The sequence below is a fragment of the Microcebus murinus genome, chromosome 27 (assembly GCF_040939455.1).
Source record: "Microcebus murinus isolate Inina chromosome 27, M.murinus_Inina_mat1.0, whole genome shotgun sequence".
Taxonomy (NCBI): domain Eukaryota; kingdom Metazoa; phylum Chordata; class Mammalia; order Primates; family Cheirogaleidae; genus Microcebus; species Microcebus murinus.
In genome coordinates this window covers 4961507-4981644 of record NC_134130.1, presented here as the reverse complement: position 1 = coordinate 4981644, position 20138 = coordinate 4961507, and the positions used below count along the sequence as shown (strand labels likewise).

At 55.9% G+C, this 20138-nt stretch overlaps 1 protein-coding gene across 1 annotated transcript in view; it reads left to right on the top strand.

Annotated features, from left to right (window-relative positions):
* Positions 1 to 2952: 2952 nt before the first annotated feature.
* The window catches only part of KDM4B (lysine demethylase 4B), a 124913-nt gene continuing 107727 nt past the window's right edge, over positions 2953 to 20138 (top strand). The window contains 1 exon segment of the mRNA XM_075998249.1: positions 2953 to 3068. The gene's annotated coding sequence lies outside the window, so the exon portion shown is untranslated.

Genomic DNA, 20138 nt, shown 5'->3' with positions numbered 1-20138 from the left:
CCACGTTTTATTGATGGTTAAGTAACCACAGAGGCAGATCTGATTTAACTTTAACTTTTGGGTCCAGATGATGTCCTGTGTCCCTGAAAACCTTATGCTAAGTGAAACAAGTCACAGAAGATCCTGTATGTTTCTATTAATGCATAATACCCAACAGACATCTGGAGATAGGAGTTACATGAGTGACCATCAGGGGCAGGGCAAGCAGGGGGTGATGGATAAAGGGACCGGGGTTTTCTTTTCATTTTTTCTTCTGTTTGGTTTTTTTGGAGACAGGGTCTTCCTCTATCGCCCAGGCTGGAGTGCAATGGCACGATCTCAGCTTACTGCAGCCTCCAACTCCTGGGCTCAAGTGATCCTCCTGCCTCAGCCTCCGGAGTAGCTGGGACTACAGGAACAAACCACCATGCCTGGCTAATTTTTTTTCTATTTTTAATAGAAACGGGGTCTTCCTCCTGCTCAGTCTGGTCTTGAATTCCTGGCCTCAAGTAATCCTCCTGCCTGGTCCTCCCAGAATGCTGGGATGACAGGCATGAGCTACCACACCCGGTCAACCCTCTGATAGTTTTGACCCATATCCATTTTGCAGTTGAGGCACAGAATGGTTAAGTGGCTTACCTGGGGATATGGCAAATCCAGGGTGTGTGTGTGTGTATTTATCTTCATATATTTGTTTCACATATAAACTTGACAAAATTATTACAGCACTGTACACACTCTTGCGCCTGGTTTTCTTTTCCATTCATTTCCATTCCTTTACCAAGTAGCCACTTTGTCTAGCACCTTAGTAAACAAACAGATGTGAGCCCTGATTTTGGTGTACGCACAACTTGTGTGTATGTGTGAAAATGTGAAACAGCACACGTGTATCCAGGAAAATATGCTTGCAGTGAAATGGAACGTTAGAACAATTCCCCACGGTTTTTATTTATTTTTAGAGCTGGGGTCTCTGTGTTGTCCAGGCTGGAGTATAGTGGCCATTCATAGGAGGCATCGTAGATCACTGCAGCCTGGAACTCCTGGGCTCACGTGATCCTTCTGTCTTGGATTCCAGAGTAGCTGGGACTAGAGGTGCACACCAAGCCTGGCTATTTTTAAAAAGTTTTTGAAGGGATGAGGTCTCGTTGTGAAGGCTGGTTTTGAACTGGCTGGCCTCAAGCGATGCTCCCTTCTCTGCCCCCCAAAGTTCTGGGATAATAGGCATCAGCCCATGATTGCACTTTTGACAATGTATTACCATTATCAAATCCCATTTCTGTCTTTCCCACAGGTTAAGGAACTCCTTGAGGGAAGTGACTATTTCCTGTTTTTAAAGTTATTTAACTCCAGAGGAATATATGAATATGGTCCCATAAGAATTCCAAACACCCAAAAACAGATTCAATTCCCCTTGGACTCTTATTACCAACGTTCATTTTCCCTCTTCTCCCCAAAGATGAAAAGAGCTTTGTCACTTTGGGGGTGGCTTTTGGGCATTGACTCACACATGTAATCTTAGAAACCCCATGACATTGGTTGCTGCGTGTTTCCGTAACGTATGTTACTGCATGTATAATTCTGGGCTCTTCTGCCACTTGCTGAACAACTGGTGTAGGAGCTATTCCATGACAGCACATATAGATCTACCGTGTTTTCAATTACTACATAGTGATTATTCCAGAGTACTGGGAGCCACAAATTACTTATTTAATCCAATGGGCTACTGATCGACATTTAGAACAAAACATCAGAAACAGTTGCAGAGGGTGCCTGCTGTGGGCATTCTCGGACAGTGTAAGCACCACACCTTTTCTCAGGGTTCAAAACCTCCAGGAAGACCTGCTTGTTGGATTATAAAGTAGATGCGTTAACAATGCCATTAGAAAAGGTCAAATTGCCAGATTTACACTCCTGCCAGCCCTATGGGAAGGTGCCCCCGGCCCTGACGGGTCCTGACACAGCTAATGGCAAACACTAAAGGTGTCACTCTAAATGTGAAGCCACAGGGTCAAACCCCATACTCATCCCGAAGAAATATTGCGACATTCCCAAGACAGGCTGTGTGGACGCTACCATCATATCCATTTCATACGGGAAACTGTGGCTTGCCGCGGTTCCCTGCTGGAGGCCATCCACAGTGAGGCGTGGGGTAGAGGTGAGCTTTGAACCCAGGTCAGGAAGCGCCGAACTCGTCCGTTTCCATATGTTTTAGGGATCTCGGGGAGGGCACCGTAACTTGCCTCTGCAAAGGTTTATTGATTGTGATGGAAACGGACCAGCGTGGAGTGCGGGAGCGCTTGTCGCCTCTTCCTACATGTTTCTTGTTCTCAGGTCTCCTCCTTTGCCAAATGGATTGTGTTGGGAGCACACGGTTCTTTTGCTGAGGACTTTGCAAATTAGAGAACCCTGCGCCCAAGTCCCGGCCACGGGTCTCGAACCTTCAGCCCTCGGGTCCACGGCCGGGTGCTGATGTTGTGCCTGGTTTCACGTACTCACTCGCCGCCTGATAACCAGGGCGGGGCCCGGAGCGTGCGGGCAGTGATTGGCACCCACTCCAGCCAGTCTGCGCCTCGGGCTGAGGCCTCAAGCCAATATCCACTTCCCACTGTGCGGTCGTTGGGCGGTCTCTGAGGCGCCCTTGTCGATCGGAGGCCCAGCCGCCGTTTGGTTGGTCGTGGCACCCTTGGCTGGCGTTCGCCTTCACCAATGAGAGCGGAGCCGGTCAGCGGGCACGTGGGTGGGCGTCGGCGTGTCCCTGAGGGTTGGCCAATGAGGACGCGAGGCCGGCGTTTGCGCCCGCCCAATCGCGACGCGCGGTGGGCTGGCCGTGCGGTGTTGATGGGCCCTGCGGAGGGGAGGGGCGGAGCTGTCAGCGGCGGCCAATGGGTACGCGGGCGTGGGCTCTGCGGCCAATGGCAGCCGGGGCGGAGCTGGCGCGCGGCCTCATAAGCCCCCCCCGGAGCGCTCGCGGAGGGCTCGGCCGCCAGCGACCGAGCGGGGCCCGGCCCGAGCGGGGCCTGGGGGTGCGACGCCGAGGGCGGGGGAGCGCGCGCCACTGCTCCCGGACCGGGCCGCGCGCGCCGCCTCAGGTGAGCCCGCGGGGAGGCCGCCCGGCCGCCGGGCCGCGTCGGAGCGTGGACCCCGCCGCCGCCGCCATGGCCGCCCCCGCGCCGCGGCTCAGGGCTGCGGGCGCGCCCGGGACTCGAGGCCCAGGCCTCGGGCGCGGCCTGCTCGGGCCCGGCCGCCGCGCTTTGTCCGGGCCAGAGAGGCGGTTGGGGGCGTTAACCGCCCAGCCCGGGGGCGCCCGCGGGCTTGCGGGCTGGGGCGGCGGGGCCGGACAAAGGCGGGGCGCGCCCAGGGGCGGGGGCGCCCCTTCCCGGGCCGGGGGCGCGCGGGGGGCTGGGCCCAGACGGCCCCCGGCCGGCCCCGCACAAAAGACGGCTGCGTGGGTGGCCCGGGGCCCTGCTCTTTTATCATTCAAAGCAATCCTCACAATAATTTAAGGAAAAAGAAAAAAAAAGAAAGCTGGCAGGAAAGAAAAAAGGAAAAAAAAAAAAAAAAAAAAGACCCCAGGCCCTGGGTAACACCTGCGTTTCTGGCCCTTTGGGCACCGGAGGGGCTGAAGGGAAGCCCCCCGGCGTGGACACCCAGGGATGCCCCCCGAAATCCCCATCGTGGCTCCTAGCCCCCTCCCCGGTCAACCGGCTGTGCCATCGTGGCTTCCAAACTTGCCCCCCTCTCTTGTCCCTGAGCCCCCCTAATAAGCATGCAATCTGGGTTAAGAGAAAATTATCTGCTTGCTATGCAGCTTCGAGACGCGCCCCCCGCCCCCCACCTTTCAGCCAGATCGCCATCTCCAAGAAGTCCCTCTCTGTAGAAACGGATTGAGGAGTTGCTCCGCGGGCCACCCCTTTTGCTGTCCCCCGTGGACATCCCCGTGGGGGGCGGGGACGGACTGGCTCTGAAATGTACTTGACCCGGGATCTGTCCGGGCCTGGGTCTTGTCTGTGCTCGGAGGTCGCGATGACATCGGGCGGAGCGGGGTCTGAGCCCACCTGGGCACTGTGGAAGGCTTCATAGGAGACTTGTTTTCTCCCCTTGAGGGTTGGTGGAGGCGTGGACTGCTTTTTGGAGCGTCCCATCTGTTTGGTTGGGGGAGGATGCTTTTGTTTTAATAATTCAGTGGCACCTGGGGAACTGTTTCCTGAGTTGTGAAACTAGTGAGAAGGTGGTTTCAGCTCCGTGGAGCCGGGCGAGCCTGTGATATGTAAAGAGTGTCTGTTTCCATGTGCTCCTGTCAGTGGCATTTATTCAGCTAGTGCCTTTGCGTCCCGCGTGCCAGCACTGTCTTAGGGTCCGGGGGTAACGGGTGCATTCAAGGGTTTCGTACTCTGCCCCAGCCCTCTGCGACAGCCCCTTTATTGGAATGTCCCTGCGCCGGAGGAAGCTCCTAAAAAACTGCACCAGCCCTAACATGGCTCATTAGATGATTCCTCTGGGCTTTTATCACGGCCTTGCAAGAGCTAATGACTCCCCTAATTCTCAAATAATAGTTTCCTTACGAGCCATTGGGAGGGTTTGTCGACAGGCTGGGCCAGCCTTTTCTTGCCACCCGTGCAAACGCGGTGGGCAGCCTCTCTGCCCTTGGCAGTTTCTTTTCTGAACCCCTGAAGGACGGAGCGTAACGTGGTGGAGTCAACTTGTGATTATTTGTGTCAAGGATTTCCCAAACTCGCCAGCCCTCTCTGCCCGTGTCTCACTGGACACTCGGCCGATCTTGGTGCTCCCCCTCTGTGCGGGGGACACGGGATGGTCAGAGCGTCCTGGCTCGGAGGAGGCCACCACTGGAGAGGGAAGGGGGTGGGGGAGACTTGGTTGCACAAATGGGTGTTTGTGTGCAACTTGTTGGGGTGTTTTGTGTGGAAGTATGCACTGGATTGTGCGCGAGTGTAGTTGCTGAGACTTGAAATATGTACAAGTTTTAGTAACAGATGAATTTTTCGCATTTTCTGGCCCTTTTCTCTTTGGGGAGGGGGCTGTTAAAGAGAGTTAGCGACTGGAGCTGAGGAGGTTCCCACTGTGCAGCAGCCCGCCCTGCCTTTGTTGCACTTTTGTCTCCTGGGAAAGACCCTTAGCCTCCTGCCCTGTTTTCTGTCCCTGTCCCATCCTGCAGGAGCCCTCAGGGGCAGTCAGGGGTCATCCTCTGTGCCCCCCTCCCACCCTGACCCCTCCGCCTGTACTTGGATTCCTAACTTGTCTGCCACCTCTGCTGGTTTCCTGCCCGAACCGTGCCCTCCCCCCCTTGGTCCTGTGCCTGTCCCCTTTCCTGTCTCAGCCCTGGGGTCCTCAGCCCCAGGGAGCTCATCTGCCCTCCATGTGTCCTGAGGAGTCCCTAGCTCAGGGGTTGGGGTTTAGTGGGGTAAAGGGCGAGATGGGCGCCCCAGGGTACGGTCGCAGCTGTAATGGCTTTGTGTGTAATGGCCAGAGGCCCTGGCCAGCCGGATGCAGTGGTGACGGGGTCTGAGGTGTAGCCGCAGCACCGTGTCTGAGTGGCTTTCTTTCCTGGGTTTGGAAGCAAGGCGTGACCTTGGGGTAGTCACTTGCTCAGGAACAAAGCTGGGTGGGGGACACTAAACCTTCCCAGGCCCACTGGGTGCGGCATGGAGAGCAGGTGAACTGTGGGCTCTGCCAGCCCGCACCCGCCCCTGCTGTGGCAGACTGGCTGCCCTCACGACACCTTGCCCTGGGCTCCTGGCTGGGCTCCAGGGACCTGCCACACGGCAGACTGGTGGGCCCCTCAGACACCACAGCTGTCCCCCGTCCTACCCCAGGGGCCTCTGCTCCAGGATAGGACACCGGGCAGGAGAGGACAGGCTGAACCCGGGCTTCGTGCTGGCCTGGTGTCCTTGGCAGCTCCCCTGGGTTTGTCCTCCATTCCTCGCTCTGATCAGGCTTCGGAATCGGAGAGAACTGAGTTCAGGTCCCTCCTCTAAGGCGGGTCACTTCACCTCTCTGGGCCTCACTGTTCTCATCTGTAAAATGGGTATAAAGAGAACACCTCCCTCCCAAGTGTCTGTGAGGATGAAAGGGTGGCTCTGGGCGCAGAGCTGATCTGTTACGCTGTGGTGCGTGTCTGCGCCTGCGCAGGTCTCCAGCCTCCCCCGTCCACGTTCTGGGCTCGATCACTCCCCATAGCACCGTGGGGCGCTGAGCAGCATCCTGGGCCTCACCTACCAGCTGCCAGCAGTGCCCCCCCAGCCATGACAACCTGAAATGTCCCCAGGTATTGCCCAGTGTCCCCTGGGGAGCGTGGTCACTGCCTCGGACTTGGCCTTCAGCCCTGCAGCAGCGGTCTTTTGCGGCGACCCCAGTGTGCCTCGTGTTCTCAGTTCCCTTTGTCTCCTTCCTCCCCCCTTAATCGTGAGTGGCTCGTGTTTGTGAACTGTCCTGTCCTGTCCAACTGTGTCCTCAGCCTGGCTGTCCAGGTCCTTGGTGACTGTCCTGCTGCCCTTCTCAGCTGGGAGGGGAGGAGCTGCCCACAGCAAATCGCCCACGCACTCCTGCCACCCTGCTTAGGGACAGCCAGGCGTCATGTGGGGTCTCCTAGGCTGCTCTCTGGCCTCTGAGTCCCTGCAGGTCCCTGCCCCGTGGCTGCCCGGAGGTGGCACCTCCACACCCTCCCGCTCACCGTACCCTGGATCTGTCAGTGTGCTGAGCAGTTTTCTTTCAATCCACTTCAGGATGACTCACTTCTTTGATCTTGGCTTCTTCCTGAGCAATCTCGTCCCAGAAGCCGTGGGATGTTAATATGCCAGCTGCAGCTCCTTCCACTAATACACGCTAGCACGCACTTAACTACTATATTAGAAAAGAAAGGTTTGTAGCACCTCACATGCTAAGACCCGAGCGGATCGGTGAATTGATTTTTTTCGGACGGATTGATTTTCTAGTCTGCCCCCTCCTGCCTAGGCGTGTTCTGGGACGCCCTCTTGGTTAGATGAGGTGTCCCAGCGACTCTGTGAGTTTTCACTGTCGCTCCCTCCAGGAGCTTTTAAAAACGACCTTCCCAGTGGGGTGGGGGTGTGTGGGAAATCTCTGCCTCCTGCTTGGTTTGGCTGTAAACCTAAACTGCTCTAAAAACTAGAGTCTATTTTAAAGAATTAAGTAGCCACAGGAGGAAAAAAAAACCCTACCAAAACATGGTCCTCCCCTGCTCAGCACTTTCTAGTGGCTTCCTGTTGCCCTTGGAAAATACTCCAGTCCCCTTCCTGTGGCCTCCTTTGCTTCGTCCTCTGTGGACCTGTCCTGTCTTCCTTCCCTGCCCCTCGTCCCGGCTGTAGCCACCTCACCCGCCTGCTCTCTCTGCCCCAGGACCTTTGCACTTGCTGCCCCTGCCTGATGGCTTCTCTTTCTTCTCGGTGGGTTCCGACCCAGAGCGGCCTTCCAGCCACCCTCCCTCCCATCCTGCTTGCTCTTCTTTGCCATGACACGGTCAGACGTGCACGTTAATCTGCTTATGTATTTGTCATCTGTCTCATCCAACGAGGGGGAGGGGCAGATAGGGTGTGGGGGTCTTTTTCTGCAAACGGCCCGAGAGTAAGTGTCTTCGGCTTTCTAGGCCAGGTCTCTGTCCTGACCACCCCGCTTGGCCACTGTAGCAAGGAAGCCCCCATGGACGGTACCAAAATGCACGCATGTGCCCATGTTCCGGGCGCAGAAATGTGAATTTCATACGATTCTCACATCATGAAATATTTTTCTTTTTTTGATATATATTTTTTCATCTAACCATTTAAAAATGTCAGAACCATCCTTAGATTGCAGGCTGTGCAAAACCTGGCAGTGGGCAGGACGGGATCGTGGGCCAAGGTTTGCCAACGCCCGTGCTAGGGCGCGAGCCCCAGGCCACGGAAGCGACGTCGCTGCGCGTGCCCCGCGCGGAGGGCAGCTCCTGGCGCGGAGGGGGTGCTCAGGGGACACTGGTTGAGTGAATGAGTTTCTCTCTCTCCTGCTTCAGAGCAGCTAGAGTCGTCATACTCGAGACTTAAAAATGGGTCATGGGTCGTTTGAAGGGTAATTAAAACTGCAGGGGATGTAAGACGCTGTCACGGGGACAGCGACGGGGACGGCTACCAGAAGCGCCTCGTGCTAAGGGAGGAAAAACCCGGATGAGAACCAGGGGACGCTGGGCTGTGTGGGAGGCCAACGTTTTCTTGCCCGGGGATTCGACAACTCCCCAAGCGTCAGCAGCGCATACTTGACCTCAGGAGTTTGCCGGGACCTGGCAGGAGAGGAGAGTTTAAAAGAAAGGGAATATTTCCCAGTTCTTTTGTTTTGCAAGCATCTGAGCCTCCTTGGATCCAGCCTCCATCCCTGGCGTCCCCTTGCGAGGTTTCTCCTGTCGCCTGGGACGGGGACTCGCTTAGGTGTGCGGGGAAGCGCAGCTTTGCGGGCGAGGGGCTGAGCTCCCGCCGCAGCCATGGGGCAGCGGGGCGCAGCGGGCGTGCCGGCACCATTTCCTTTGTCTTTCTCTTCTCCCTGACTTTTGGGAAGGAAGACGGGCTGACACGTGTTTTCCGAGCCAAGTAGGTCTTTGGCGTCTCGGATTTGGGCCTGTCCCAGGAACGGTCTGACTTGTCAAGAGAGCACCGTGAATTTCGGTCATGCGTTCTGTACTTGATTGAAGTCAACAGTCTGGAGCGGGCTGCACAGAATTTCTTAGCTTTGAAAATGTCTTTTTTTTTTGCTTGTCGCTGTGTCTCCGTCTGCTTGTCTGTGTCTTCCTCCCTCCCTTCCTTTCCCTTTCCTTCCCCGCCTCAGTGGTCTCAGCAAAGGCGAGGGCCTGATGACAAGTTTGCGCTAAGCCGTCTTCACCGGCGGGCCTTGCCTTTCGGCGGTGCCTTTCGCAGGGTGCGCGGTGACTCTGGCTGTGATTGTGTTTGTTCAGTGGACAAAGAATAAGGCTCCCAAGGCGGCTGCCGAGGACCGGCCCGTTGGCCGGCGCAAGCACTTGCAGTTGCGTTTTCCAGACAAGCTCCTGTGGCCGGCTGTGGCAGTGTGCGCTGTAGGTGTGGCACGAGGGATGTCCCCCAACACAGGCGTCCCTTCTGTCTTCGTGGTTGGACCCCAGTGGTGGCACTTTCCAGGCAGGCAGGGGCGGAGGTAGCCTGGTTGTGTGTGCGGCGCGCTGGTCTCGGGGGAGAGCGCGCGGGGACAGAGGGTTCGGGTAAAGTGGATTCGGAATCGAGCTGTGTGTGAGAAGTGCAAGGATGGGTCCCATGGGTCCCTTTTGACCCTGAGGCCAATGGGAAGCTGCCAGCAGGCGCCGAGGACCCTGGACCCCAGTGGGAGGGAGCGGGCAGCCTGTCGGGGAAGGGGCAGCGGCCTCCACTCAGGACAGCCCTGGACACGCCAGCTGGGCGCCCTCGAGTGAGGGGACGGCAGCCTGGGCTCCCGGGATGCAGGACCCTGGCCAGGCTGCCGGACCTGGAGGGCCGTGACGCTTTGCCGGCGTCCCCTTCGGCTGCACTGGCTGCAGCTTCCCGTGGCGTCTGCGTGCTCTCTCTTCCAGAGTGTCCTCCGACAGAAAGGGTCGGGTGGCTGCAGGGACCTAGTTATCTCATCGTGCGTCGGGACAGAGGGTGGCTGTCGCTGGCGTGTGAGTGAAGCCCTTGGAATGGGAGCTGCTGGGTCCCTGCTCGACTCCAGCTGCTGCTCCCAGGGACGGTAGGGAGTGACGGAGGAAGCCAGTTCTGCTGACACCCCTCTCGTTTCACTGCGCCTCAGGGCTGGAGTTGGTGGAAGCCGTGGAATTTTCTTGGCCCCTCCAGCCAGGGGCCCCCTGCTTGCGCCACAGGCAGAGCCCAGCCTGTTTCTAAGCCAGAGAGCTGAGAGCAGCTTCGCCAGTCAGGGGACATGGCTCCTGGGCACCTCCCTGCCCCGCCCTGTGGGAGGGGGAGGGGCGGGCCCAGCCAGTGGGCGTGGTCAGTGGCGGGCCACTGGTCGCTCCGGCAGAGTGGCCACAGTGACTCGCCATGCTCTGGGTCCCTTTGAGTGTTTGCATTCGTCCAGCTTAGCGTGACAGTTGTCAAGCTTGTGTGTGCCCAGCCAGGGGCTTGGGGTGGCCGGGTGACCAGTGTCTCCTGCCCACAGGGGCTCATGGTCCCCGGTGGGAGATGGAGAAACACAGGCGGGATGGGTCGACCGCAAACCCGGGAAGCTCGGGGCAGGGAGGCTTGCGGAGCAGTCGCCACTGAAGCCAAGCCTTGTCCCTCGTGGGTGACTGTCACAGGTGATGCTTGTGGGTGTCCATGAGCTGGTGGCCAGAGGGAGGGAGAGGGATGGGGTGCCGTGGCCTGGGAAACCCAGGTGGAGGGCGGGAGCCAGGGTGGAGTCCGCCTGTCATGCCGAAACCTGTGGCAGCCCTGCCCTCAAGGGTCTAGTTGGCGAGTCTAGAGTTGTTCATGTCACCAGGGAGTGCACCTCACCGGTGACCAGGCTGGTGTGCAGGCTGCGGTGTGCCGGCCTGGTCCTGAGTTTTCTAGGACAGCCCCCCTTAAAGTGATCTTGCCCTGTCTCTTTTTAAATATATTTCTTATTCAGATATAATTCATACACTATAAATACATCCTTTCAAATATATAATTCAGTGGTTTTAAGTATATTCACAGAATTGTGTGACTGTCACCACTATAAAAGTCCAGAACATTTTTATCCCCAAAAGCAACCTGGTCCCCATTAGCAGTCTCCCCTCATTTCTCCCCACCCCCTACTCCTACTCCCAGCCCTGGCAGCCACGAATCCACATCCCGTCTCTGTGGATCTGCCTGTTCTGGACGTTTCATATAAACCGAGTCACGCACTGTCCTTCCATGTCTGGCGTCTCTCACTGAGCATGATGTCCTCAAGGTCCTGCCACGCTGTGGCCTGTGTCAGAGCCTCATCCCTTTTCCTGGCCAAGTGACGTTCCCGCGTGTGTTGTCTGTTCATCTGTCGAGGAGCATTTGGGTTGTTTCCAGTTTTTCCGGCCCCGTCTTTTCCCCACACGCTTGCGGAGTTCCAGGACAACAGCGCTGCCGCGTGCAGACCGCCTGCCCAGCCAGTCCCTGGGGCACTAGACAGTGCAGAACCCCTTTGTCGGCCTGCGAGGCGGGGTTGGGGTGGGGAGGTGGCCTGGGTGAGGGTGGGCTTCCAGGCACAGCACCCCAGCTCCCCTGGGGGGTGCTCAGCCTGCCTTGCGCGCAGGGCCTGGACTCCCTGGAGATCGTGGTGCATCTAGGTCACAGCCCTCGTCTCTCGGTGCCTCGCCCTCCTCTAGCCTGAGCTGGGCAGGGCCCCGCACGGGCGTCCTCACCCAGCCTCGGCCAGTGGGTCCATTGCAGGGACCCTCCGTGCAGGCGGCCGGACCTCCACGTCTCTGCTCCCTAGAGCAGCACGGCCCTGGCTGCCCACAGCTCTGACCTGTCCGTCTCCTGTGCCCTGAAGGTCACCTCCTGCTGGGCCGGACCCTGGGTGCCCCTCGGCCAGGACCCCCCAGGGCTGTCCTGTCCCTCCCTGTCCCTCCCTTTGCTGGTGTCTGAGAGCTGCCGGGGCTTGTGACGAGACCCATGGCCACCTTTCTTTCCCAGAGCCCCTGCTGCCCGTCTGGCCTGCAGGTTTGAAAGCAAGCTGCCGCTGGGCCACTTCCCTTTCCTGTCCCCAGCCGACAGGTGGCGAGCCTTCTCTTAGGAGGCAGCGACCAGGTTCTGAGTGTGCGCAGGGAGCCTGCCGGCCAGCCAGCGGGGTCTTGCTGGTGGGTTGCAGCCCCTGCTCACAGGTCCCTGCCAGGTGGATAAAGGTGCGAACGGGTGGCCCTGTCCTCCAGGGAGAGTGCAGTCGGCACGCCAGGTGACGTGGGGGGGCGCTGGGGGGAGTGGCACAACTGTGGCTCCATGACCCCGCCCGCTTCGAGGGAGTTTTCCGCGTGCGCACAGTGATGTGCATGGGGGCGTGACCTGCACCCCCAGCAAGGACACGGGTGACCCGAGGTATCCCAGGAATGCCATGGGAGCTGCCGATGCACTGGGGGAGACGCCACAGGGGCACGCACCTGAACGCTGACCACGTGTCCAGCGGCGGAGGGGACCCTCCCTCACGCCACAGCCAAAGGTCGGCCCCGCACGAGCATAGGAGCAGAGGCCGAAACCGCAGCACCCGCAGGAGGAGACCTGGGCGAGGTGCGGAGCGATGTGTTTCCTCAGGCAGCGCCACCCGGGAAGGCGCAGAGCACCCCACGTGGAATTCTGAATTTTCTAGTTGCCATGCTCAAAAATAAAACGAGATGAAATTAATTTTAATAGCATATTGTATTGAACCTAGTGTACTCCTAGTTTCATCATTTCAGCATATCATCATTATAAGAATTACTAATAAGGTATTTTTTTTTTTTTTTTTTTTTGTGACAGAGTCTTACTTTGTTGTCCAGGCTAGAGTGAGTGCCGTGGCGTCAGCCTAGCTCACAGCAACCTCAAACTCCTGGGCTCGAGTGATCCTTCTGCCTCAGCCTCCCGAGTAGCTGGGACTACAGGCATGCGCCACTATGCCTGGCTAATTTTTTTAATATATATATCAGTTGGCCAATTAATTTCTTTCTGTTTATAGTAGAGACGGGGTCTCGCTCTTGCTCAGGCTGGTTTTGAACTCCTGACCTTGAGCAATCCGCCCGCCTCGGCCTCCCAAGAGCTAGGATTACAGGCGTGAGCCACAGCGCCCGGCCACTAATAAGGTATTTTACCTCCTTTTTTGTTGGTCGTAAGTCTCGGGTGTCCAGTGTGTATCTCACCTTAGAGCTGGCCCCACCGGCCTGCCGTTGGAAGGCTGCTGTCCCTGGGGTGCTCTAGATGGCGGGACTTGCTGCTTAGTGGACCAGGGTCCCCGGTGGGTGCAGAGGTGAGAGGGAGGGAGAACCCTTGGGGCCTGGGTGGCTGGGTGGCCGGGTGGCCTGGTGGCTGAGGCCTTCGTGGAAGGAAGTGCTGGGAGCTAAGGCAGCGCTCAGAGGGGTCAGGAGGGTCAGCCTCTGGGGGGGACACTTGTGATGAGGGGCCTGGTGTCTGGGGCTGCCTTGGGGAAGTGGGAACAAGCAGAAGATCCTGAGCTTGGGACGCTGTGGCCAAGCCAGCCCGGCAGGTGGTCCTGGGCCGTCGCCCCTGCAGACCCTTACCCACGGCCTCTCGTCCCTGACAGGACCACTGGACCGTGAACCAGCCCTGGGGGCTGTGGGGTCCTGGGGCCGGGCCTGGGCAGTGCCTTGCGGCGTGGCAGCGGGCAGCGCAGGTGAGCGCAGGAGGCGTGTCGGGAGGGACGCAGGAGCCGGGGATGCTGCTGCGGCTATAGGCACGCCCAGGCGGGACTCGCGTGTGAACGCAGCTTGGAAGTACCGTCCTGCAGCTGCCGGTGGTTTCCAAGGGCTTCAGTTCTCTCGGTGGGATGTCTGGGAGGGTCGGCCGCCACAGCCTGGCACCCGAGGGCCTGGCCTGCCTGGCTTTGGTCTACCTCTGCTGCGAGTCTCTGTCCTTGCTGCCCAAGTGGGGGCGGTGCTGCAGGGCTCGGCTTCGAGGGTGGGTGAGGTAGCTGATTTGCCACGTGAGAATCCCTTAGGGAGACAGCTTGCACCCCAGGGGCAGCTCTGTCTCCTAAGAGACCCTTGGCAGTGCCTGGGACATTGCGGTTGTCAGGATTTGGGGGGGCTCCTGGCATGGGGCGGGTGGAGGCAGGGACGCTGCTCAGCACCTGCAGTGCCCAGTACGGCCCCTCCCCAGAGTGACCCACCCGGTGCCGGTGTCCTCAGTGCTAAGAGGGAGAGACCTGGATTCACAGCCCTGCCTGGGCCACGTTTCGCCTTCAGCAGGTGACAGTGATGACAGTTTTGCTCTGGGCTTCTGTCTTGTCTTGATGGTGAATAGGGGTCGCAATGGAAGTTTCTAAAATCGCTTTCCGCTCTGGGACAGCCCACTCCGCATTTGTGCCGGGAAGGAGAGTAGGGAGTGGTGGACGTGGTTATAAGGTACCTGCAAAATAAGTTGCTTTGCGGAACTTTGTCACTGTCACAGGGCGGGTGGGTGTTCGGACGGGGGGTGGGGGGGTGTTATGGCCCAGGAAGCAGGAGTGGGTGTTTCTGGGGGAGGCAGCGTTGACCCTAAGACCAGAACTCGGCGTCTCTCCCAGCCTGCCCAGCCTGTTCCGGATGCCTCGTCGGTTTTTCTGCTCCAGTGAGCTCAGGGCTTACCTTGGAGTGACACATCCGGAGAACCGTGTTCCTCAGCTGATGGCCGCGGCCCTCGGGAGGGCTCGGGCATGACTGTGGGCTCCTTTGGGGGAAAGGATTTGCTTAGGCTTGTGCCCCTGAGCTGTCCCCTTGTTGTGGCCCCCGTGACACGGGTGCACGGTGCTACTGCCTATAAGGAGCCTGGGCTTGCGATGCTTGCTCCATGAAACCCGGGTCTCTGCTATTGATTCTTCTGGCCTTTAGCCCAGAGGAGGGCCTCGGAGTTTGGGCTCTGCCAAGTCACAGTGGCTGCTGTCCTAACAAGCTTCCCAGGGGGATAGTCATTAGAAAAGTAATTTATTTTATGGTATAAAAATCAGCAGTGACAGCGATGGGCAAACAAAACAATAAAGCTTACTGTAGCCCCAGGTAAGCTTGCGGTGTCTGTGCGCTTCTGGGGCCCGGGGTGAGTTCTGGGTGGTAGGACGTTCTCCTGGTCCTAACACCTGTGTGGGGACCTGCAGTGCTGCCCTGTGACCCACAGGCGGGGACTCCTGTTGTGCAGGCTGAGACCGCCTTGGGAGGGCTCAGACCCCAGCCTGCACCATGGGGGGCCCAGCAAGGGGGGGGCGTCCCAGGGAGCTGCCCCAGGCCGGGGCTCTGCCTCTGTGGGTTCTGCACTGGGCGATTTCCGGTTCTTCCTGGCTCCCTGGGCCTGGGCCAGCCCCCAGGCTGAGACGGAGAGATCCGGTGCAGCAGGAGCTCCTGCGGGCTCTATGGCTCCCCGTGAGGACACTGCATTCCCTTGCTGTGCCCTGGGGAAGTGGTGGCAGCTGTGGGCCTTGCCACAGTGGTGGCAGCCCCTCCATGTGGGGCTGTGGAGGGCTCCCATGGTGTCCCCACGTACCAGGGAGCCCTCTCTGCGGCACTTGCCAGGGGACCAGCATCTCCATGACTGCTGGGGAGGGGGCCTGTCGGGCCACATCTGGGGACAGCACTGGGTTTAGAGACTAGAGCCAGAAGTGGGACCCGCATGGGCCTCGCTGCTGCTGACTTGGGTGCAGTGTCCCTGCACACCTCCCTTGCAGGCGATGGCCGAGGCCCATAAGTGGGGTGGTGCATGGTAATTGCGCGCTCTCCGAGGGGTTCTCAATCTCCCTGCCAAGCAGAACCCTCAGTGGAGAAGCTCTGCGACCCCCATCCTGACGTTCTTTATGGCGGCTTCATTACGCGGCAGGATAGATTAAACCCTGGGCCAGAGGTGATCGGCTCAGCTTCAGCCTCCTCCCCTCCCCTCCCCGCAGGTTGGGGGTGGGGCTGGAAGTCCCAGCCCTCTAATCCTGCCCTGGTCTTTCTGGTGACCAGCCCCCACCCGGAAGCTACCCAGGGGGTATGGCCAGCCATCAACTCATTAGCATACAAAAAGACATCACTTTGGAGATTCCAAGGATTTTAGGTATTTCCCAACTTCTGGTGCAAGTGGCTTAAAACCTCTCGGTGCTCAGCTCCCTCGTTCGGGAGGCCACGTGGGGACGGTTGCTGTGGGTGGAGAGGAGTGGTGCTGTAGGGGGTGGCAGGGAGCTCTGAGCGGTCGTGTGGCCAGGCTGCGGACCCTCAGCCCAGTGTGGAGCCACTTGGGTGCTGGTTCTTGCATCTGGGAGGATGGGCAGGCAAGGGCGGCCACGTTCGCTTGTGCTGTTGGCCGCTGTCCTGTCCTGCAGTGTAACACTCCCTTGCTGATCCTCGTCTACAAAGAGCCAGGCCCTTGGTGCCAGAGCAGCTCGTTTCCACCCGGAAACGGGGCCCTGGGCGCGTGTGGATCTGCGGACGTCCCCGCATCGGGAGCAGCCGGGTTGCACCCCGGAATGAGGGCTGTGGGGTGTGGGCAGCCCTGGCAGGACATGTCCCCTGGGTCTGGAGGCTAAGTGCAGAGGATGGCTTGGGGGGGTTGTGCGGAAGCCCAGGGTGCTGTGGCCACACAGAGCTTGTCCAGAGGTCAGACGTTGTAGGCAGGTCTCACGGGCTGCGCTTTTAATGCTGTCATTATTAAAGGTGGCCTGTGGACGGTCGGGGTGTCCCTTTCAGGAATCTGTGTTGTAGGAGCGCTGAGCCTGTTCTGTCCACCCCTCTGGCCACCGTTTGGTGGGGGAGGGGCAGCAGGTGCTGCCTGCAAATCCGGTGATGGAGCATTTTGAGGAATGTTTATAAACCTGGATGGAGCAGGACCTTGTCAATTGTCATACTTGAGTTGGTTCCTTTATTATTATCTAGAACCTTTTGTACTATGGAGAATTTGAACACACAGAGAAGTACACAAAATAGGATAGCGGACCTACTGTCACATAGCTGTCACCCAGTCCCAAGCCAGTCGACCCTGCCATACACCCTCCTCTGTGACGAAATAGCTCTCGTATTCTTTTTGTAAGCTTTTAATTTTTTTTTTCTTTTTTTTTGAGTCAGAGTCTCACTTTGTCGCCCGGACTAGAGTGCCATGGCGTCAGCCTAGCTCACAGCAAAACTGCTGGGCTCAGGTGATCCTCCTGCCTCAGCCTCCCGAGTAGCTGGGACTACAGGAATGCACCACCATGCCCGGCTAATTTTTTCTATATATTTTAGTTGGCCAATTAATTTCTTTCTATTTTATTTTATTTTTTTTTAGTAGAGACTGGGTCTCCCTTTTGCTCAGGCTGGTCCCGAACGCCTGACCTTGAGCAATCCGCCCGCCTCGGCCTCCCAGAGTGCTAGGATTACAGGTGTGAGCCACCATGCCCTGCCTAAACTTTTAATTTTTAGAGATTGTAGACTCCCAAGAAGTTGGAAAACTAGTGCAGAGAGCTCTCACCAGCTTCCCCCGCTGGTCACACGTTACATGAACTCAGTGTGTTGTCAGAGCTAGTTGCCGTTGGCGCTGTGAGCTACAGATCTTACACTTGAGCACTTTGAGCGTGCAGTCGTTTGTTATGTCTTTGTGACATTTTGTCATCTGCACAGGTTCCTGTAACCACTGTCATAGGTGCAGAACAGCCCCCAGCCCCTGGCAATCCCGGGGGTTCTGTTCTGCATCCCTGTAATCCTGCGCTTTTGAGAATGTTCCACGTGGAATGGCAGTGTGTAACCTCTAGGGGATGGGCGTTTCCCACTCGAGCATCCGAATTGTGTGTGTCACAGTTCCTTCTCTTTCCTTGCTCGGTGGGCTCTGTGCCCATAGTGGTGTTTTTTTTTTTTTTGAGACAGAGTCTCATCTCACTCTGTTGCCCGGGCTAGAGTGCCATGGTGTCAGCCTAGCTCACAGCAACCTCAGACTCCTGGGCTCAAGCCATCCTCCTGCCTCAGCCTCCCGAGTAGCTGGGACTACAGGCATGCGCCACCATGCCCGGCTAATTTTTTCTATATATTTTTAGCTGTCTAAGTAATTTCTTTCTATTTTTAGTAGACAGGGGGTCTTGCTCTTGCTCTGTTTTAGAACTCCTGACCTTGAGCGATCCACCCACCTGGGCCTCCCAGAGTGCTAAGATTACAGGTGTGAGCCACCACACACGGCTTACGACCCTTTATAATCCTGTAAGGTGGATAGTAGCAGCGATACTCCCTCTTTCTGTCCTGATTTTATCAGTTGGCATCTTCTCCTTTTTTCTTGATTTATTTACCTCTGTTAGTTTTGTTCATCTTTTCAAAGTACCAGCTTTGGAGTTAGTTGACTTTCTCTGTTGTCTTGTTTTATAACTTTCTGCCCTTATCTTTGTTCCTTCTTCCTTCTGCTTGCTTTAGGTTCAGAATGCTCTTCTTCCTCCAGTGTCTACAGGTAGATATTTTAATGAGGCAGTGATTAATATTTCGTGATCTTTCTCTCTCTTTTTTTTAAGATAGGGAGCTATAAATTCCCCCCGAAATACCACTTTAGCTGTGTCCTGTTTTTCTTTGTTGTGTCTTTATTTCCATTCAGCTCAAAATATTTTCTAATTTCTCTTGTGAATTCTTCTTTGACCTATTGGTTATTTAAAAGAGTGTCTTATTTATTTAATTTAAAAAATATTTTTAATTTAAAAAAAATACATATATTCCCGGCCGGGCACAGTGGCTCACGCCTGTAATCCTAGCACTCTGGGAGGCCGAGGCGGGAGGATTGCTCGAGGTCAGGAGTTGGAAACCAGCCTGAGCAAGAGCGAGACCCCATCTCTACTATAAATAGAAAGAAATTAATTGGCCAGCTAATACATATAGAAAAAATTAGCTGGGCATTGTGGCGCATGCCTGTAGTCCCAGCTACTCGGGAGGCTGAGGCAGCAGGATTGCTTGAGCCCAGGAGTTTGAGGTTGCTGTGAGCTAGGCTCATGCCACGGCACTCACTCTAGCCTGGGCAACAGAGCGAGACTCTGTCTCAAAAAAAAAAAAATATATATATATATATTTATTTATATTTATATATTTGAGACAGAGTCTCGCTCTGTTGCCCTGGGTAGAGTGTGTGGCATGAGCCTAGCTCACAGCAACCTCAAACTCCTGGGCTCAAGCAATCCTCTTGCCTTAGCCTCCTGAGTAGCTGGGAATACTGGTGTACACCACCATGTCTGGCTAACTTTTTTCTATTTTTGGTAGATACAGGGTCTTGCTCTTATTCAAGCTGGTCTTGAACTCCTGAGTTCAAGTGATCCTCCCACCTCGGCCTCCCAAAGTGCTGGGATTACTGGTGTGAGCCTCCTCTCCCGGTCAGGAGTGCGTTGTTTAATTTCCACATATTTGTGAATTTCTAAATTTCTTTCTGTTACTGATTTCTCAACTACATTGAGGTTGGAGAACCTGCTTTGTATGATTTGAATATATTTAGCTGAACAAGTCTTGTTTTATGGTCTAACATGGTTTATCCTGGAGAATGTTACGTACGTACTGAGAAGAAAGCATGTTTTTTTTTGAGACAGAGTCTCGGTTTGTTGTCCAGGCTAGAGTGAGTGCCGTGGCGTCAGCCTAGCTCACAGCAACCTCAAACTCCTGGGCTCGAGCGATCCTTCTGCCTCAGCCTCCCGAGTAGCTGGGACTACAGGCATGCGCCACCATGCCCGGCTAATTTTATATATATATATCAGTTGGCCAATTAATTTCTTTCTATTTATAGTAGAGACGGGGTCTCGCTCTTGCTCAGGCTGGTTTTGAACTCCTGACCTTGAGCAATCCGCCCGCCTCGGCCTCCCAAGAGCTAGGATTACAGGCGTGAGCCACCGCGCCCGGCCCAGAAAGCATGTTTTGCTGTTGTTGGGTGGAGTGGTCTGTAGCTGTCTGTTGGTTTATGGTGATGCTCAAGTGTTCTGTTTCTTTGTCAGTCTGTCTGGATTTATCTTTTACTGAAAGTGGGGTCTCCAACTATGAAGTCGAATTGTCTATTTCTCTTTTCCTTTCTGTCAGTTTTTGCTTTGTGTATTTTAGGGCTCTGTTATTAGTTGCATATATGTTTATAATTGCTATATCTTCCTGATGGATTGACCTTTTTAGCATCATAAAATGTTACTCTATATCTCTAGTAAAATTTTGTTTTAAAGTCTATTTTGTCTGATATTGGTGTAGCCACTTCGTCTTTCTTATGGTCACTATTTGCATATCACATCTTTTTTTCCATTCTTTTATTTTTAGCTTGCTTATGTCTTTGAATCTAAAGAGTGTCTCCTGTAGACAGCATGTACTTGAGTCTTTTTTTTAATTCAGTTTGACAGTCTGTCTTTTGATTGGACTATTTAATCGATTCACATTTAATGTCATTATTGATGTAGTTGGATTTACAGTTATTTTCCCTTTTGTTTTCTTCTCATGTCTTTTTTGTTCATTTATTGCTCCTTCACTGTTTTCTTTTGCATTAAGTGCAAAAGTGTGACATTTCATTTCCTTTCATGATCGTTTTCACTATGCTGTGGGAGTATTTTCTTAGCGC